The sequence below is a fragment of the Clinocottus analis genome, unplaced genomic scaffold (assembly GCF_023055335.1).
Source record: "Clinocottus analis isolate CAN_PGR_092001 unplaced genomic scaffold, fCliAna1.0.p SCAF_7, whole genome shotgun sequence".
NCBI lineage: Eukaryota > Metazoa > Chordata > Actinopteri > Perciformes > Cottidae > Clinocottus > Clinocottus analis.
In genome coordinates this window covers 8,846,656-8,867,207 of record NW_027176229.1, presented here as the reverse complement: position 1 = coordinate 8,867,207, position 20,552 = coordinate 8,846,656, and the positions used below count along the sequence as shown (strand labels likewise).

At 39.6% G+C, this 20,552-nt stretch overlaps 1 protein-coding gene across 10 annotated transcripts in view; it reads left to right on the top strand.

Moving 5' to 3' along the window:
• Positions 1-20,552, top strand: part of arvcfb (ARVCF delta catenin family member b) — a 187,745-nt gene that overhangs the window by 751 nt on the left and 166,442 nt on the right. The window lies entirely within an intron of this gene.

The following is a 20,552-nucleotide window of genomic DNA, read 5'->3' as shown; positions in this document are numbered from 1 at the left end:
CGAGCGCGAGCTTCAACGAGCTGTCAATCATCTCATCCTTCCATTGTTTTGCTCCTCCTGTTTGTGAGTGAGTTACCATGGAGAGTCTTCCGGTTCTCTCCTCTAATTACCTTATTAGGAGAAGGGGTGGCTGTCAGTTGCTCGTCTGATGGTATTGGCCGGTGAAAGCGTCTGTATTCATGTCCCACATGAGGAACCTCCATAATGACAGAACAACGAACCTCAACGAACCATTGCAGAACCCCCAATGGAAGTTCTCAGTAGACGTTGATTGATTAATATATTTTTGAAGAGACCTGGGGTATTTTCCAAATACTAGAAACCTAATTATAATGTTGGTCCATATATTTGTGTTTAATCCGGTATAGCAGGCACATAGCAGGTTTGCACCCAACTTACTTGATATATTTACAGTGGTACTTCGCCAACCTTTTAATATACAAGGTGTGTTGATCAGTGGTATAGCATAACTGTGTCTGTCTGTGGACGGTGTTGTGAAGTATGTAATAAAAAGCTAAGCCAAACCAGAAAAGGGTTTGCAGGTGCAGGCAAGAGACAGATTCATACTGATCACTGGGGGCTTAAGAGCAATGAGGCCAGGCGTTCCAGGTTTCCCTTTTTGAATTACATATTTTATTACATATTTTCTGTATAAGCTACACTTGAGTGTCAGCATGGATCAGTATACAAATTTCAGTCTTGGTTACTACAGTTTAAATACTTACCTGTCCCCACAATTACAGTGGAATATGTTATCTTCTTCCCGTCTCGAAAGACTTCCTTTTTTGCATATACCTTAGGCCTAAAGGTGTGATAACAGTAATATTCAAGGCCTCCTCAGATGCTTTATTGGCACATTCCCACGCTCACAGAATACATTTTATGCTCATTGGCAACCAGGAAGTATCTTATTTGGAACACAACATATTTGCAACTCAAACACAGAGCAGTCTCTGGACAGGGTGCGGATTTCCATACCACCTGTTATTGGGATGAAAAATTAAAATGCTCCTTAATCTGGGGAAAACTCAAAGACTTTTCATGAATGCTAATGTTAAAAAAATCCAATTTCATCTGTTTGCGACTTTGGTAATGACATGCTTTCTTGTATATTCACGAAACATAACAACATTGTCTTGTACCGTATTATTTATTCTGTTTTTCCTTAGGCAAAAAAGTAGAGTAGTTCAAACTTACTACCACAATCACCAGTTAACAAACCAATTAATGACCAACCAAACATAGCTGCGCATTGTGTAAGCACATAACTGTTGTTGATGTTGTTGGTGAATTTTTTACCCAGCATGTCTGAGCTGAGATGGGCCTGTCTCTTTGAAATAGATTTATTTCTTTGTCCATGGGACTAATTCTTATATCATCACTTGACTATGTTAAAGGCTGAATGTAATTTTTCTAATGGACTTGACAAGACCTGAGGTCAGCTTTATTCTCAAGAGCAGTTCATGCTCTGATACAGTAATTTATGAAGAAGTACAATGCCTGAAGAAGATGTCTTATTCCTAACTGTCAGCTCTGTAGCATGTTGACAATTTGGATATACATGTAAAAGCTGGTTACTGTCAGATTCTGCCTTTATCTCAAGTCTGCAGGAACTGACTTGCCTTGGCACAATCTGAATACGATTCCCTGGTCTTTCACTCCATCTATCCATCCATTGTATATATTGTCATATTGATTAGGACTGTGGGGTAAAACATGCATCAGGCAAAGGGGGGCAACACATTAGACAAGTGGGTCATAAGTGGTATTGCAGACAAATAGTCAAAGAGTAAGTTATGGCTTCAATGCTACTAAACCAGCTTTTCCCCGTACCTCTTTCATGTGATATTATTCCTTCCAAAAAACCCATCTGTAAACATTTTAATGTTGGATAATGAGGAGCGTCTTTGCTGCTAGTGGGAGAGATGGAGGTGTTATCTGCTGCCAAAGGTGTTTTTTGTTCGGTGTGAAAAAGACCGCACAGTGTCTGTTCCATAGGGTACTGACTCGCGCTGTGCTCTTAGACCTGTATATATCTGTATATGAACCAAGTTGGCAAGAAAAATCTCGCAGCAAGGAGGTTGCTTTATTTGTAGAGGAGAATTCAATTCTTGAATTTTTCCCAGTCCAATGTCTCTGAAAGCTGCTAAAAATATAGTATAAAAACAACCAGGAACAAATATTTATTATTGGTATTCTTTACAAAAGAAGTCTTCATAGCGCTTAAAAAAGGAGCATAGTAAACAGTCTCCGTGCATTAATTGGTTTTGCAACACTCTGTAATAACAGATGCAATGCATTGCAATACACCATATTCAGGTCAAAACATCAAGGGATTAAGTGTTTGTTTGTTCCTAACAAAGATCTAGTCTATTCAGGAAGAATCTCAGATTTATTACATCCTTTAAATTAAAGATTTTTCCAGTAAAAGGTTTTGATAAAGAAAACAGGGACTTTGTTTCTGTGGTGTAATACCCAAACGGACACACGTGTAGCACACGTGACACGCGTGTAAGTTATTTTATTCGGCCAATTAATAACTCTCAACAGTACTGCGCATGTGCACTATAGGTAGGACCGTGTTCACTAAGGTCCAAAAAGCATCTGTACTTATTTCAACCATATTATGTGATCAATATGTCACAGTTTCCTTCAAATTATTTACATCACCTCACATATTATTCAGTCTGTACGTTTGATTTTTAAATTTCATATTGTCTGAACAACAAGGCTTACTAACACTTGATAGGGATCAAACACAGGTGCTAATTTAGATTTACCAGAAAGGTAATTACGTATAACAGTAAAATATCCTCCAAACTTCTTTGTTTTTTTAAAAAACATTTTTAATTTCACTCAAGCATTTGTTACTTGACCTAGCCATCTATTCAAATTACACAGAGCTGGATGGAATACTTTTGTCCATAAATCAATGGTTTTAAAGCCTTAATGTTATGCCCCTATATTCTTGCAGTGTGCAGTTGTACAAGAACTGAAATCTATTCATTATGCAAAAACAACCAATAGCAAAAAGTTTGTATTTGGAGATTCAAATTTACATTTACATCATGTACTTGAAGCACACCAAATATTATGTTTCATATTTTGTCCGAACAATGGAGAAGAACTACTGAAATGACCCTTTGCATATGAACATAAATATATTACCGCTCACGCTCTACATGGAGAGCTGGTGTTATGTTATTAATCATATTAGCCTTATACCTACCTCATTATTATTTCATGGCCAGTGTAACATTTCATTACTTAGTGTGCATGGAAATTATAGAGCCGCAGCCGTATTTCATAAAAATGGTACAGATGAAATGATATCCCTAATGCATAAAGCAGAAATCGTGTTCAAAATGTATGCAGTATTCTTTGACTGAGTCTCATGGAGTGGTAATTATCAGCAATACTTTCATAGCGCACATGAATTATTTCAAGTGTCACTGGCAATCTCATCCCTGTGTATTCATGGGGGCTGCAATATTTGCAATTCAAAGCTCTTTTGCTGTGTTATATCATGTATGAGCGGTGATTTGTGGCTTTTGTGAGCGGACTAAAGCGTTCCGATAGCAAGTGGCCTGGGATGAGCCGGCCCCGAACCAGAGTGAATGCTCCTTTGTGGGACAGACACCTGCAGAGCTCTGCCTCCAGCTCCTGAAGTGATTAACATGCACCTCCAACCTCCATGGCTTTCTCACTCCCCAGTCCCTCGGACACCCATCCTGGCACTGCTGTGTTGTCTTGGCACCTGGTCGACATCAGCCATCCTGCAAAGGCTATAACTCATGTCTTTGTCTGCGCTGGGCAAACACAGCATGACTACCCAACTGTGTTAGAATTGTATCGATTGCTATTGTCAAGGGGTTCAATTTACACGTTTTAAAAAGCTAGACAGTGTGGCTTGGTTCTAGCAGGGGAGTTTAAGGTTGATGTGTGCAAAATACCTGTATTTCTTTAATGCCAATTTCAAAAAGTATTTACTTTTTCTGTGTGCCAGTGGAAAGACAGTTAGGTCCCAATACATGAGGTGCATAGCTTATGTTTCTGCCAGAAAAGTACAAGATGAAATAGGGCCCAGTCTTACAGTTTATTGAACTAATTTTTGTTCAGGCTGAATGCAGTTAAAATAATATACCAGGCTGCAATGTATTCTGAAATCTAAAAATGATGGAGCTAAAATATGTATTATTATCCAATCTGTAAGAAAGCCACATAAAGCAAAAGTTTGATTCAGCAAATGTAACTTTTTTCCCTTCAATATTTTAAATTTGTATTAGCTGACATTAACATTTTAACATTAGAAATGAAGTGAAAAAAGGGATTATGGGCCTGGCAGCTTATCTGCTGTTTAAAGGAACAGTGTGTGAGATTTAGTGGCATCTAGCGGTGAGTTTGCAGATAGCAAGCAAATACTCAACCCTCCACGTCGCCTTCCAAGTATGGCAGAGAAGGGCCTTTAGATAGTCATAGATATCTTCAGTTTTTTATTACTACAATGAGCAACTTTAATCTACATTTGGTTCTTTTTCATTACGAATTTATTGATTTTATAAACATATGTAGAATAAAAAAAATAGAAAACAGGATTAGAAGTTTATTTATTATTTTTATATAACTAAATGTTGTCTTTCGAGCAGCAACCATGGTGTGTACGACAGCACAGTCGCTGTATGAAGTCATTCATATCCCAATGGAAAGACATTTAAAATGTTAAACATTCCTGAGTGAAGTTTATAAATGATGATAATCTATAATAAATAAAACAAAAATCAATCATTCCTTCTTTCCTCCTGTCTCCTTTCTTGTGTGTGTGTATCTGTGCTTGTGTCAATGTGTGTGTGTGTGTGTGTGTGTGTGTGTGTGTGTGTGTGTGTGTGTGTGTGTGTGTGTGTAGTTGGAGGAGCCCAGCTGGACAGAGAAAGTAGTGGAAAAGCTTGCTTTTGTGTGATATTAAATTACACCAAAACATTAAAAAGTACGAATACAAAGCACCAGTAACGTCGGAGCTTATCAATACTGCGATATTTAGGAATCCAGGGCACATCTCATAGAGTTTCAGTAACCATCTTATCCTTAATGCAACGACTCTTGCTGGAGCCAGTGTCTCTATGTAGATATAACTGTATTTCTTGGTTCACTAATGAAATATAATTATGCATATTATACTCCTATTCTGACAATTAATCTCCTTAAATGTTGTACACTAATTATTTAAGATTAGCTTGTTGTACATGATGGTATTGTGTTCGTCACCAAACTTACTGTAACGTTATAAGTTATCTGTCAATTATCCGTCAATTCAAATATTAATTTTCACTTGAGTAAGAGTTTTGTACAGCCAGGAGATTCATTGAATGTGGATATTAAAGTCTGTGTTGTCATGTGTAATGTGATATTGCCGACATGTATTTCCTGCAGTTACATTACATTACGGTTCAGTTCAGTGATCCAATCGCCGGTTGCAGCTGAGTCTAATGAAGAGTGAATTCCTACCTGCTTGGCTTGTATAACATCACCAATGTTATTTCTAAGCACACATGCTTTACAACCGATGAGATACTATGATGACATTAACAATCCTCAATAACATTATTGGTTGGACTTTGTCAAAACAAAATGCATGTTTAAGTTACTAACATGAACCATGAATCTTCATTACTCCCATCACAACTTTGTTTACACCAGCCGAGAGTTTTTCAGTCTACAGTCGTTTGCTAATATTATGACTCATACTCTCGGTGGGTTTAATTTTTTTCTCAGTCTGATGCTGTGCTGTGTCCTTAAATGCCGGGGTCAGTGCAGGCAGCTCTTCTCTGCCAGACACACAATGACGCGTGTGTCAAAATTGGTTTTAAATCAGATTTTCGTGGCATCACCTCCCTCCCCAATTGTCAGGACCTCGGGCTGCGTTGTTATTAGAATATCAGCTGGCCTGAGCTTTGTAACATTCTGAGTCCCTGATAATCCACTGCCCTTTCTTGCACCGTCTCCGTGTCATAGACTCCGCATCAACAACGAGTGCTGATTGAATTCCTCCTCTGAATATTCCTGAGACCCGCCCCCCACCCTGTCGTCCTCCTCAGTGGATTGTTATTAGCTGTGTATATATTCTTGCTCATTTAATTGTAATGTGGTGTATCTAATGGCTTCCACTTGAGACGGGGACCAAACCGTCTGTCCATACTCTGATCCACCCCCACCACCCTTCTTCCTCCGCTCCCAGACTTGGGTCTTGAGGATTAACCCTGCCCTTTAAATTCTGGCCTGCCTTGATTATGTCCAGGGATAAGAGCTTCTTAATTGTAATCACTGGAGCTGCCCTGTGCAGTGTAAACACAGGAGCATGGATCAGCCTCGGTCACACTTTGGAGAAAACACTACACTCGAACATGGAAAAACAACATTTCCCTACCTGTTAAAACAGATAACAACATTTTCTCAGTATTTGACTATACAGGAGGTTATATTTTGTTGTCAGTTTACAGGAAGCTACTTGTCATAACTAAATAAAATTCAAAAAAGAAAACCAATGATGCTTGTGGTGTCTTGTTAACAGCCAAAGTTACATGGCACATGATTATGACTTACTTTTGTTTCGTCAATTTCAATGATACCTCTGGATTTCATTGTTGTAAAGGAAAAGCTCTAACAAGTGCAAAACATGTCGGTTTACTAGAATCTACTGTGATGCCTCTTCGTCACGTCTGTTGCACTGGTCCCATACTAGTTAATTGATATCTCAATGACCAAAATAACGTGAACTGTTTTGAATTCATTGACAAAGTGTAGTGCAAATCTTCAGCGTACTGATTTGCCTGCAGCTGTTCTCGTTGATCATTTCTGGCTTTGTTCCTGTTTGACGTTTCCACTGGAGCTCGAAAGTGTGAAATGAAGTTGACACATCATTAGATGGTTCAAGGTGGGATAAGGTACTTGAACAACCGGTAATGTCTTTGGTTTAGAAGGAACTGCTTCACAAAGAAAGGTTGGGGGCGACTTGATGAGATAGTACACCACTGTATATCATCTCTCTGCAGCATCACTATCTGAGAAGGTCTTTGCATCCCCCAGTTATCTGGAAGCGGTATACTGAAGTGTCCCTATCCTTTGGATGCTGAGTCCCAATGGTGAGACTCCAACTTTTATTTTTATTAAGTTCAAAGTCCTCACTCTTTGTCAAATGCAGCCTTTATGGGTATTTCACTTTGTCAAAGCTGTATTTTAGTTACCCATTTTGGTGACCTCAGGATTGCATCTCTGCTTACTTCTGCTGGCTTCTTTGGACTCATGGGTAGATGGTGTGCAGTGTGGGAATACCCTGTCCTTTTGAACTTTCTACTGAGTTCAGGCACAGCCCTCTAGAGAGTACAGCTTGATGTCTGTTCCACTGAAAATCATCTAATAAAGAGTTTTAGCTTCACAAGTTAATTGAGAGAACTCTCATGTTAAAGGCAGTCTAGCGGAAGAGGTCGACCATATGGCATGTTAGTCGTGTCAGAGCTGAGGTCACGTCTCAGGTGAACTGTCCTTGGTGCACGAGACCATCAGAGCCAAATACTGACCTCTTAGAATCCCCCACGAATGCACTTTGTCCCATTTTTTCTATCACAGTGTTAAAATGTTAACACTAGAAGTTAAGTTGCATTGAGTTTGGTGGCTGTGACATGATTAATTCATTTAGTTTTTGTGTGATCACCCACTTAAACGTCGCGTCAACTCGTTTTGACGCTTGCTTAACGAAACAGTTCAGCTTCTTATCCCGCTATTACGGAAACGTATCAAAGTGGTATCGATATTCCCAACTAACTAACTAAATAAATTATCATTATCTAATTTAATCAAGTTCAGCAGTATAAAGCCCACGGACTAATTTAGATAGAAATGGAAGGCTACCTATTTGTTTGAGTTTTAAAGAAGAACATTATAAATGTTTTGTCACTTTGCCAAAAGTAGAGGCTCACTGACAGAAGGGGATTCGTTAAACTGAATTTGAAAGGACACACAAGGAAGCTGCCAGCAACAGTTTTAGTCTGGAGGGCGAGCAAATGATCTTTATGAGTGTAAATGTAAGCAGATATATGTGAACCTTATTCAAGATTTAGACACTGAAGTTCTTTCCTCTGCCTACATTGGTGTTTGATGTCCTGCCGCGACTAGCTAAATTATTTAGTTTTCTATATCATTCACAGGAAGTGTAATTGAGCTTTGGAAGTTCAGAAAGATTTCAATCAATTTGCTGAATTTTAATGAAAAATCCCAATTACAGCTTTAAGAGTATAATGTAATCAATGTAACAGACAAAAACTAAAATAGGTTTGAGTAATGTCTTTGTTTTACTGAGCTATAGTGAGAGCAATTATAAAAGAAAATCATAATTTTACACTTGTTTACTGAGGGTTGTTGCATTGTGGCAATCCAAAAGTACTTTAAGGAATAGTTTGTCATCAATGAAACACATTTAATTGTTTTCTGGCTGAAAGTTAATTGAGAAGATTCCACCCTCATACACTTATATCTGTGCAAGTAAAACAAAATATAAGAACTACAAGTTGGGTTTTGCTACATGTTACATGCTGGACTTTTTCTTGGCTGAGAGCAGTTCATCAAGATGTCAGGAAGCAATTGCACTTTTAGACCGACAGTCAGGCTAGCAGTTTTTCCCTGATTCTAGTGTCCATGCAAAGCTCAACTAACTTGATCCCTTGGCTGTAACTCTGTATTTAATGGAAAATATGAGCGCGGTATCAATCTTTTGTATCTAACTCTCTGCAAGAAAGGAAATAGCCTGATGATTTCTCAAAATGTCAAACTATTCCTTGAAGTTGGAGTAATCAAGAAAGGCTGAGGAAAATAGCCAGGCAATACTAAAAAAGTAAAATTAGAGTACCTGAGGTGGCATTTTCCTTTAATCAATAAAAGGACAATTTAATTAATAAATCAGAAATTAATTGAATTTGAATGCTTGCATACACATTTAATGTTTGTCGCTCTTGCCAAGCAGCAATGAGACTGCTGATTTGTGTAGCGGTAATGCGAAATGCCTCATGAAAAGGCTGTCAAATAAAGACAGGAAAATGTTTTTCTCCCCTACTTAAGAGCTGGCAGCAAATATAAAGGGACACTGTCAGAACATGAATGTGGTGTAGAAGAAGCCGGCGTATTCATCAATGCTGGGCTTTATGTGGGAGAGAGTTTTTGATGTGCAGGGCTCGCGCTGCAGCGGTCTTCTGTTGAGGGTGAAAGCCAGGAGCTTTGCTCAGCTGGGACTGAGCGAGTGTAGATGTTAGCTGTCTCTTTTGCCTCCCACAGCAGAAAATTCTCCTCAGACTCGGTGAGAAATGACTAGAGCGTGCAAAGTAACAGTGGACTGTACTTTTACAAGGGCTTTGGGGAATTGGAAGTGACTTGTTTTGAGTTTATGACAGTTTAATTGGAAACCTCTCTTAAATGCTTTTTTTTTTGGTACTAGCCTTGCTTATTAATAAAGCATGTTTTCCCTCTTCCTATCTCCCTCGTCTATTTGAAGTGTAGATTTCTCAGATCCAGAGATCTGGGTATCATGGACGAGAACTACAAATGAGGGTCTCTATGCCACCCAATGTTTTAGCAGTGCTAAAATTAATTGTAGCTGTTGTAAAACTTTGCAGCACAGAGGGCAGTGCTGTAGTGTGTATGAGGCTTCTTCAGCCACAGAACTGCATCTACAGCATTAACGTACATGCGGCACAGGCATAGTAAAAAAAAAAAATGTCATATTGGACAAATCAAGCCAACTCAGCAATACAATCAAGTGATTAGCTGGAATTCATTGGCTAATAATTATCCAACAATTAGCACTTGGTTAAGCTTCTTTGTGCCCTACTTTGTGTGTAAGTGTGTAAAAATGTAACCACTTCACATTTGCTCTGTTGTTGCCATGGCATCTGCACTAACTTGTCATCATCACATCTGCAGGAAGCTCCGTAATCCTCTTATTCTGCTGGTATCCCCACTGCAAACTAGAATTCAGACAGGGCCTGGCCAAGCTGCTGCTGTGTGACCCTCTATTTGTGTAGCAGTATTAGGCTTGCCTTACTTTTGCAAGTTCACTGAAGTCATCCTGCGGCAGCACTACCACAGCGCATCATGAGATTCAGCAGGCACCACCATGGCATGAAATGATCTGGATCGATCTGCGTGAGTCAAATGTGCATCTCCTTCGTGACTGTGTGGAAATCAGAGGGCCAGCGATTGAGCTTTTTCCGCAGAGGCCTCTTCTTCCATTTCAGCTGAACGCTTTGATAGTGCAGCAGGCCCGCGGGGTGGGTGCCGTTGGATGCATGATGGGTTTGTGTGTAGCTCCAAGCCAGCCGCACAGAGCGGCCAGGAGACCACGACTTCTGAAAGTCTGTAGGGATAGAGGAGAGAAGGAAGGAAGGAAGGAAGGAAAGAAGGAGGGAGGGCGGCAAGGAGCAGGAACGGAGGGAAATAAAGAGAACACATTAGCATTACCGGCGCTCGGATTGATTCAAACATTCAAAACATTCGTTGGGGGTCGAGTGGTGTGTGTCTGTGTTGCAGGGGCTGTGTAGTGGGAGAGCCGGCTCTGGGAAGAAAATGGTTCACCAATAATGAGAATGGCAGTCAGCAGTCAAAGCCTCCGTAGTAATCGAACCTCTAACCTTGGCAGAGTTATCGCTGTGATCTCCCTGCTGCAATGCAATGCAGTGGATGTAAGCTTTAAATATGAATTAACTCCAGTGTACATTGGTGTAATATCTTAATAAGTAGAACCTTTGTGTGGGATCTGAGCAGGAAATTCCTGGTAATGTTCTTGCCTGTCATACATTATTAAAGTTCAGTAAAGAGAAGGAATAGTTTATAATTCAGTTCCAATTCAGGCACTTAAAATAGCCAACATGTACAATCATGGTAGTGTCCTAATCTTTCACCTCTGATCTGTGATTATTATACAAAAATCAAGAATATTTTTCGAAAAGTATTTATTTCTACTTTTCATTGTTCTCATATTGCCTTACTGTACTAGTTTGAAAGTTACAACCTGTTTTGACTATTTCATTGCTCATTATTTTACTTTATTGTAGGAATGTTTCCGTGTTCCCAGATCACAGCAATTACTCCGGTAATTAGAGATTATGTTCAAAACTACTAATACAATTTTAAATCATGTTCCTGGTGAAGGGATGAATGTAAACATGAAAACCGGCAGTTAAACCAAAAACATTTAGCTTACGGAGAGATAAACCCTTGTCAGAGAGGCGTTACAAAGAAGATTGGCAATCTGTCGGTTTGTCTCAAAAAGCAGCCACTTTAACTTCACATACAGAAATTTGCTGTATTGTTAACACAAACATATTTCTTAATGGAGCTTCATAAACTTTTATAAACATGGTGCAACACCGTGGCTTATAGAAAAGTGAGGCCTTATGGATGTAAGAAAACCTTTTAAGAGTCTTCCTACTTTTACAATTAACGACAGGGAGGAAGAGAACGAGTTGGAATTCCCTGCTGGATTTAGGGAGGGAAAGGGGACGGGTGCATGGGCTGATGGGATTGAATGGTAACTGATCCCTTGGTGTTGCTGGCACGGCATGGCCGAGGACGAAGCCATGATATCCTACAGGGACCCAGTTACCCGAAGCATTCGTCATGGTGAATGATGTAACCGGCTTTGCTAAAGGATTGTGTGTGATGATTTGTTTGTTTGTGTGCACTGACATACTGTGGGACATATACCCAAGCACCCCTTCTCAGGATATGAGATCACATCGCTGCATGGCTGTGGTGGAATAATTTCAGTTTGCATCAGCATTTCTACACCCTCTCTTGATCTCTTAATGTTCTTATCACACTATAAGCTTGATATGGTATCCACACATCTATAAGATGTAAGCAAAATGTCTTCACTTGTCTTGTCTTTCAGCACGAGCTATCATGGAGGGAATGCCAAGAGCTGTGTGTAACCTTAGACTTAACAACCTGTGAAGATTACACTCCTTATGAAATATTTCATTTCTCGTTGGCACTCACTGGCTTAAATTATGTCTCTCTTACTCTGTATTTGTGTGTTTTGGAATTGACAAAGTCAAAGCAATCTGTGGTTTTACGGATCCCAAAAAAATGTGTGTGATGTACAACTCAAGCAAGCAAACAATCATAATTTTACTTTGAAGCCTCAAAATAAAACGTGACCTGCAGTGTATTCAGTCTATCAGAGAGTAGTTCAAATATTGTGAGGTTAGGGAAATGTTGGTTATCTTTATTTATATTCAAGGTATTTGTCAGTGTGCACAGAGCAAGCTGCCGGCTAAATGGCTGACTCTGACACATTGTCTGTAAAGTATTGTGTAGGCCACCTGGCCGTCTTATTGTATTATACATTTGCATTTCAACATTGCACAATTAAAAATGAACTCTTGCAGTGTGTGCAGAATGAAGACGTGAGTCTGGTGCAGCTCTCATACTATTTGCATACAAGTAGATTAAATAATAAGGACAATTTTGGATGGAGATATTTAACTGAGTAAGAGGGACAAAGAGGGGGGAAAAGTAATACTATACTAACACAGTACTTGCTCCCTGGGGATGGTCCTGCATGGGCAGTTTACCGGTGGACCAAACCAGCGACAAATCCCATAAAACGGCAATGTCCTTTTGCCTTTTCTAGAATTAAATCATGGTTGACCTTGCCGTCCTGCCCTGTGCTGATGTCCAGGAGCCTGTTCTCATCACCCACATCTTGTTATAGTTCTTATAATTTATAAATATTATTTTTTTTCCCCAACCTTTCCTCTTTCCCTTGTGATTACTTATTAGCCGATAGCCATCCTTATTAAAAACACACCTCCCCCATGCTTACAGTTACATGCTTCTAGTTTATTATAAACTGTAATGATGTACTTGTCTATATGTCCTAATGTCTGCATGTTTTAACATCGTCCAATTGTCCTATGTCTTCTTGTATGTCTTATTACACCAATCGCCCTATGTCTTTGTGTAATGCTATATTGCACTAATAAAATAAAGTGATTGTCTACAGACACTCAACTTCATGTATGCAGCAGACTTTGTCTAATAGGAGAGGTGATTTAATCAGGGAAGCTTATTTGATTTGAGGCGGCAATAAGGCTACTTTGACCTCTTTTTCAGTCCTTTTAATCACAAATCTGAAAATAAATCAAACAACCTTCTTATGAATTGTGAAAGCTGCCAAATTCTCCACTAATGGCATTTAAAAGTCTTTTTAATAGAATAAATGAGAAGAGATTCACTTTTCAAATAAACTGTCACAAAAACCATTACCACTATTTGGGACTTACAAAGTTTTCCAAATTGATGATGGATATTAAAGGTGTGAATCAAAAGTGCTTGCAGTGTATCCATCAAACCAATGTGTACTTTTGGATATTCTCAGTTGTCATTTTCTTTTTGGAAGTGTGACCCATTCTTTTAAGCGTGTTTTAGATTTGCGAGACAGTCAAGGTCTCTGACTAAATAATACATCTTCTTTAATGACAAAAAAATGAAATGGACTCTTTCTAACTTTTGTCTGCTCTTCGTTTGTGTTCTCTAATGAGACTATTCTTAACTGAGATCTTTTTTTCTGGATCTTTTCAAAGATTTTTCAAAGTGAAAAGATTAAACTAAAGAGAAAATAGGATTTTCATGCAAATGCACCCCAGTTGGACCTTGGGAAATGCATATATTTCAATTTCACAGCCACAATAACATCGGCTGGAATCCAGCCTATTTCTTCACACAACCCCAGATGTTCCCATGTCATCGCTATTCATTATCCAAAAAATAATCTGAGAATAATTAAACTCTATGACATGATATGACCCCACTTACCTCACTCCAGCTATGGGAGCAGAAAGAACAAGTGAAGAGATTGGGCCCTGCAAATATCAGTATCTTTGTAGATCCACAGCATGTTTACTCTAATAAGGATTATGTATTCCGACACACAATATGTAAACGGCTCATTCGAAGAAAAAAAATGCATTGCTAAATATTTTTTGTTTGTCCATCTTTTATTGTCCTGCAGAGATCGGAGCTGTAGAAGAAGATGCTGTAAGGATGGAGTTAACTCTGACACTACAGTGCAGTCAACTGTTTAAACAAGTTTGTTAATACGGAGTAATCTTTCACTGTGTAAATTGTTTCAGGCAAGAATGGTCACAGTTTGAAATGGCCTTAAATAATCTTCTGTCGCAATATAATGTGTTAATCTGTCACTCCCTGTCTGTACAATACTTCTCACAAATACGCAACACTGGTTGCATCAGGGGGATTTAGAATGTACAGTTACAGCACTGCAAATCAATTGGCTGACCCCAGGCAACACAGTTATCTGAGTGCTGCTTGACACCAATTCCAAATGCCATGCCATCTTCTTGCATGTCTCTCCCCTTTTTGTAACCGCTCCCGCTGGGTCTGCGATCTGCATTCAGCTGTTCGGGACAGGATATGAATATTCCGAGCAGTTCTTTTGCATACACAGCAAAGCAAAGAAAACCCCTCCAAAAACATTCACCGTGGCATTTGCCTGAAGATGCCGAGAGGCAACCAGTTGTCAGAGAGCTCACTGCACAAAAAAGATGGCCCACATTGCACACCCATGTGGCGCCTCCACCCAGAGACCCGTGTCTCTGTGTGGGTGATTGACAGCCTACATCACTGTAACAGCAAGGCCTTTACCGTGTACCACATTCGTGAAGAAAAATCCCTCCCTCCCTCATCTCCTCCTCCTTCTTGTTCCATCCTAATCTGCTCTTATGGGTCTCAGCCCGTGGCGTTTTAAAGCCCTTCGTCTCCAACAGCTGCTGAGGACAGGGAGGTATAGAGAGATTAAATGAGTCTTTGCAGCCCCCTGAAGGAATCCCACATGCCTCTCTGCCTCGAGCCCCTGCTAGTGTCTTTGATCCACTGTGTTTTCCAACACAGTCAAGTCCCACTCAGTGCATGGGGTTCCTACACATGCCAACCTACATACAGACCTCTTCAGACGACTTGGTGGATGTTGTTTAATTAGGCAGATAAAAGGCTAAACTGTTTTCAAACTCATGGTACTGGAGGAAACCAGTGTATGGAAAGAGTCTTGCTTGTGCTCCATACTAAGTGGAGTTGTGTCAGCTTTTTTTTTTACTGGAGTATATGCCGGTGTTTTTGGACCTACCACTTATTGGTTTCATTATTGTTTTTGATTCATTTTTTCTGCTGAAGTCTTCTTTCCAACTTTAGATACCAGTGCAAGACACAAATAAAGCAGTGGAATCAGTGAGATCTGGATGGATTAGCTATGATAATAAACCTCTGAGGAATTAAGTTAATTGCAATCTGATCTGGATAATGCACATCATATGACTGCCTTTCATGTAACCTCTGTTCCAAGTCAATGTTGGCCACCTCTAATAGTCCTGTAAGACCTTTTTGCACATAAGTGCATCCAAGTTGAAACCTAACTTTCCAGATGAGCGTGAAAATGAATATCAACTACTATGAAATAATACAATACTGCAATCTATTCTGAACTTAGTTTGTGACAAGAGGTGATGTTTAAGTTACGCTATAAAACAAATTGCTCCTACGTAGACAGAGCAAAGCCATACTAGCAGGAAGATAATGGAAATTGAAGCAGTGTATGTGAAATCTCAGGGCTGCTGTAACCCTGGTAACGTTCAGAGGGAATTTGGAGGATGGGTGATAGATTATTCTCAGCGAGCATCCACTAAGCTAATACAGTCTGTCCCTGTTCAAGTGTGTTTAGTTTTCACATTTGGTCTCTGTACAAGCCTCCCATGGCTTTCAATTTCAGTTTACCAGTGCTGAAGTGAGCCTAGATAACTGGGAAATAATATCTGCCAATTACGTGCACTGTTGTGTGCTAATAAATCCTCCAATATGTTTTATGTATCATGTCATCTTTCATCTTAGCCTCCTTGACTACATTTGACATGATGCATTTTAAATCTTGCTTATTTTGAAACAATTTAGTTTGCTTTAATTCTCCTCCATGAGGCTCCAGATCTTTTTCTTCAAGTGCCCCTGGTATGAACCTGTGTGCTGGAAAATTGTGCTCTGCCACCACATGTTGCGTGGGCTTAAATGTGTAACCCACTACAGGGTTATGCCAGAGTATCAGCCAGGCAGCTGACAATGCTACTGCTTTGGTTTAATATCAGGTGTATTATATTTGCCTCTTTACACAAACTGTCAAAACAAAGTCTGATGTGGAGCCGTCTTAGCAGTCAAGATGTACACGCGAGCAGGACTGAGACAGCTTTTCATCTGCCTGCCAGTAATCTGGCTGTAAGTGACATTAATTGCAGGAGCTCAGTATAGTTTAAACAACATATTAGTTACCTGTAACAACTTTAAGCACATGAATATCAGAATTGGTCAAAAATATATAAAAATATATTTATAAAAATATACAAAATATTTGTATTGACTAGTTGTCAGCATAAATTTGAAACAGTATTGCAATTTTCTGTGGGGTTGTTATGTTGACAAATAGGATATTGGGTTCAAACAATCATTACAATTTGCTTAAGTAGTGATCTTCTGGTGTTCTGGACAGTTTGTGTTGTATTTTTTGTATAGAACAAACAGCTTTGTAGTCATGAGGATTTCTCCATCTAAAGGATTACATGGACATACGGCCTCCATTCATCTATCTTATGTCTATCTTTCTACACTTGCCTTCTCACAGTATCCTATGAGTTAGCAGGTTACAGAAAACCCATAACATGCTTTCCATATTTTGCCAGGTCTCCCTATGTTAGTCCTCAGACCCGAGAGCCCCATTTGCCAGAGCTATTGTGACCGTCGTTACATTCAGTGCAAAAATTCCCTTATTCGGAGCAACTAAGCTCACGCCCATCTGCTGCTTGTAGGGGATTAATTTAATTATTCTGCGTGGTCGAGGATACCCACATTTCAGCATACGTATATATTATTTCAGCATATACACTTTTTTCCTGAATATTTGTTTAATAGTTTGCATGTGTGGAGGATACCGTTTGCAGTCCATTTGACTTGGGCTTGTGGTGGCATAGGAATGCAGGGTGTCTGGGAAACCATTACTGAAGGATAGTGAGTGTGATTCATCAGGGGCAGTCATTTATTATAGTTTGCCGTTATGACAGATACCTTATGGAAGTCAGTAACAATCATGTTTGTGTAGTTGAATACATTACAAGCTCTGTGTTGTTCAAGTGTACTCGGTGCTTTGTTTAATCATACTGTGAGGAATAGAATCAGTCATCATTATGTGCACCAGCCATGTTCTGCCAAGACTCAGTGTAAGATTGCATTATCCTCGCACCGGTGCATGTTTACAACTTGATAGAGATGTTATACAGGAGAGTAATAGTCCTCTGCTTAATGCAAATTACTTTAAGAATAGGCTGTCGCACCAACACATTGTTTCCTTTTTGTCACTATTTTACTGATGTTTTTTTGTTCAAATGGCACACATACAAGCAAAGCAGTAAAGAAAGGTTGCTGGTTTTGGTAAAATGTCATCAGATAGAAAAAGAAAAGAAACAGGCTATGTTTTTCTTTCTGTTTCCATCAGTATATGCTAAGCTAACAGGCTTCTTTTCTCTCAAGTTATGTTATCATTATATCTCCTAAACTCCTAAAAAAGGAGAAAAGAAATCACTGGGTTGATATCAGCATTTTGCTGCAGTGCAATAATATGGCGTGTTTACACATGGTTAAATAAGCAGGAGTAAAGGACATCTCCAGAGTTCGCAGACGCTGCTTCAAAAGTACCGACAAAGAAAACCTTCCTGAGTCGTCAGTAAGCCATGAGGTTGGAGGAATGAAACAGGAGGGCTGACAGTGATGCACACAGGAGAGAGGATTCTGGCAGATTCAATCTCAAAGCACCTTGGGGGCATGGGCATTATTCAAATGACTTTTACAGGCTAGTGATAAGAGAACTTCAAGGGTTTCCAATTAGCACATAGCCTTTCTCTTTGAAATCTTGTGATCAGTAATGTTGCTCTTTTTGACTGCAGTCATTTGGTCAAAATGAAGAGAAGGATTTCAAAGACGGGGTCCATTTCCTTTTTGTTGCATCCTCCGTGGTTTTGGGTGTTCTTTAAGAAAAGTGTTTTGGCAAAACAAAATGGTTTTATTTTGAGCACATCATTTCTTTTACAGTTAAATGACTGAGAAAATGGTCAGACCGAAGGGAGAGAAACATCTTTCCGTGGGGGATGTTCTTTGAAGAGTGCAGAAACACAATTTTACAGCGATGGAGCTCAGTATTTAGATCCACTGCATCAGAATGTGAGCGTGCAATTCTAATTTGGGCTTAATTTGATTTGGTATGGAAGTCCCGCTGCTCCCCAGTGACCGTGTTACTGAGCTGCCATATAGGCAGCGGATGCTCCCAGCCTGCTCCTGTGGACCTCAGAAGAGCTGTTATCCTCTCAAGGAAATTAATGAAATTAATAGCTGATTGGTTGATTGATTTTACAGATCTAAATAGATTAAAGTTGAGTGCATTTCCTTGATTGTTTTGCAGCTGTTTCTTTCATAATGGATTCAGCCGCGTGTTCTCATACTTGCGTGCATACTTATATGCGTGTCATGATTTACGTCCATTGTCAACATTTAGTGCCAATGGAAGTTGTGGTGGTGTATGAGTTTGTTGCACATTATAGCACAACAGCCATGCAGGAAACTTGAGATCAGCATTAATATGGAGGGTTTATTAACCAAAACCAACATCTCAGGAACCTTAGTGTGGCCTGTCTAAACCAACCATACATCAACTATTTGATTGTAGGCTCCATTCGCAAATATTGTAGAAAGAGAACATACAAAAAAAATGGTAGTATTGTATGTCATAAAAGGAAAAAAATGATATTGATCTCAATCCATGTTTTTTGCCAAATAGTAAAATCCTTACAAACACTTTTGTCTGCTGATAAGGTTAGAGCAGAGTGTCTGACTAAAAGTCTTTCTGGGGAGGATAGCAGCTCTCATGACCAATAGGAGAGCTGTCACCTTTAAATAAACAGAAACCTACATACACACGAGTGAAGTGGAAGCTTTGAGATGGTTTAGATATAAGCTTTTGTTGGTTTGGGAAGAATTGCATATAGACAAAGCTGAGCTCCCTTAATGAAATTTCATTCATGAATCTGTATTAAATCCTGTCAAATGCCTTTAAGTAAATGTCAGGTTGGTCATGTGCACACACATATAGCATCCTCACTGTCATCCTCACCTGTGTGTGTGTGTGTGTGTGTGTGTGTGTGTGTGTGTGTGTGTGTGTGTGTGTGTGTGTGTGTGTGTGTGTGTGTGTGTGTGTATGCGTGTGTGTGTGTGTGTGTGTGTGTGTGTGTGTGTGTGTGTGCGTGTGCGTGTGGAAGCAACTGTCTAAGTGAGATTAATCGGTTTAGTGAAAAGAGAGCTAATTATAGCACTCAATACCCAGATCTCTCTCTCTCTCTCTCTCTCTCTCTCTCTCTCTCTCTCTCTCTCTCTTATTCACACACACACACACACACACACACACACACACACACACACACACACACACACACACACACACACACACACATAGTACAGGGTAATTAAATAACTAATTGAGACCTGTAAGCCTTCTTTCGTGTGAAAATCGAGCGACATTGGACATCAGCCTTGCTGTGCGAGTGGAATTGCAACCAATAATGGCTGCCACCTGTGGGGCACCTCTTAGTTGATATGCTAAGATTGCAATATGCACTGAGTGAGCCATATGTTTGATTTTATTGAATTTTATTGAATTGAATACACGCCACCTATTTTAACTCCAATTGAAAAGAGAGGCAACTTGTGTAAGCTTCATAACCAACAGAGAAAACAATAAAAAGCAAAGTGAGGCGCTGGAAAACTCCAGCTTCAACTTGATTATAGGATTTTAATTCTTGTGGACTGCCTTATATTTATGTTTAAATATGTTTTTTATCCATGTGCTTTAGTCTGTTATGAATGGAGTCTGGTCTTTGTACTCCTTCGAGACCCTGAGGCCGTATGTGTTCCTCGCTTCCACAGTTGGACCGTGTCCTCTTCTATTGACAAACCAACTCTCCAAAAATACAGTACGCTCCTCAATAAAACACAGTGAAGAAGTTACTCTGACCTATTCCCCTTGGAGAATAATCAAGATATTTTATACAAAAATCATAAAGTCCTTTAGAAATCCTTGTAAATCCATGTTTTTATGTTCGGGTAGAAAAGTAGTAAGAAAACAAAGCATACGAGCCAGATTCAGTGTGAGCAAATACTCCTTTTTTCAGAATTGGGCTTTCTGTGTGACCTCTGTAATCCAAAAGCTGTTGACCAATCCCCACCATGGCTCAAAGCTCGCTCCTTCGGCCTCGGCGACAAGTCGTTTAACAACGCTGATTCCTATTGCGGCCTCCTGTTTGCCCAGCAGCCATCGATGTGGCCTGTCTGGAAATATCGAGGTCAGGCTAAGCCACTCGGCAGCGGTTTCTAGGTCACGACACACATCAGAACTGCTGTAGAGTTGAAAT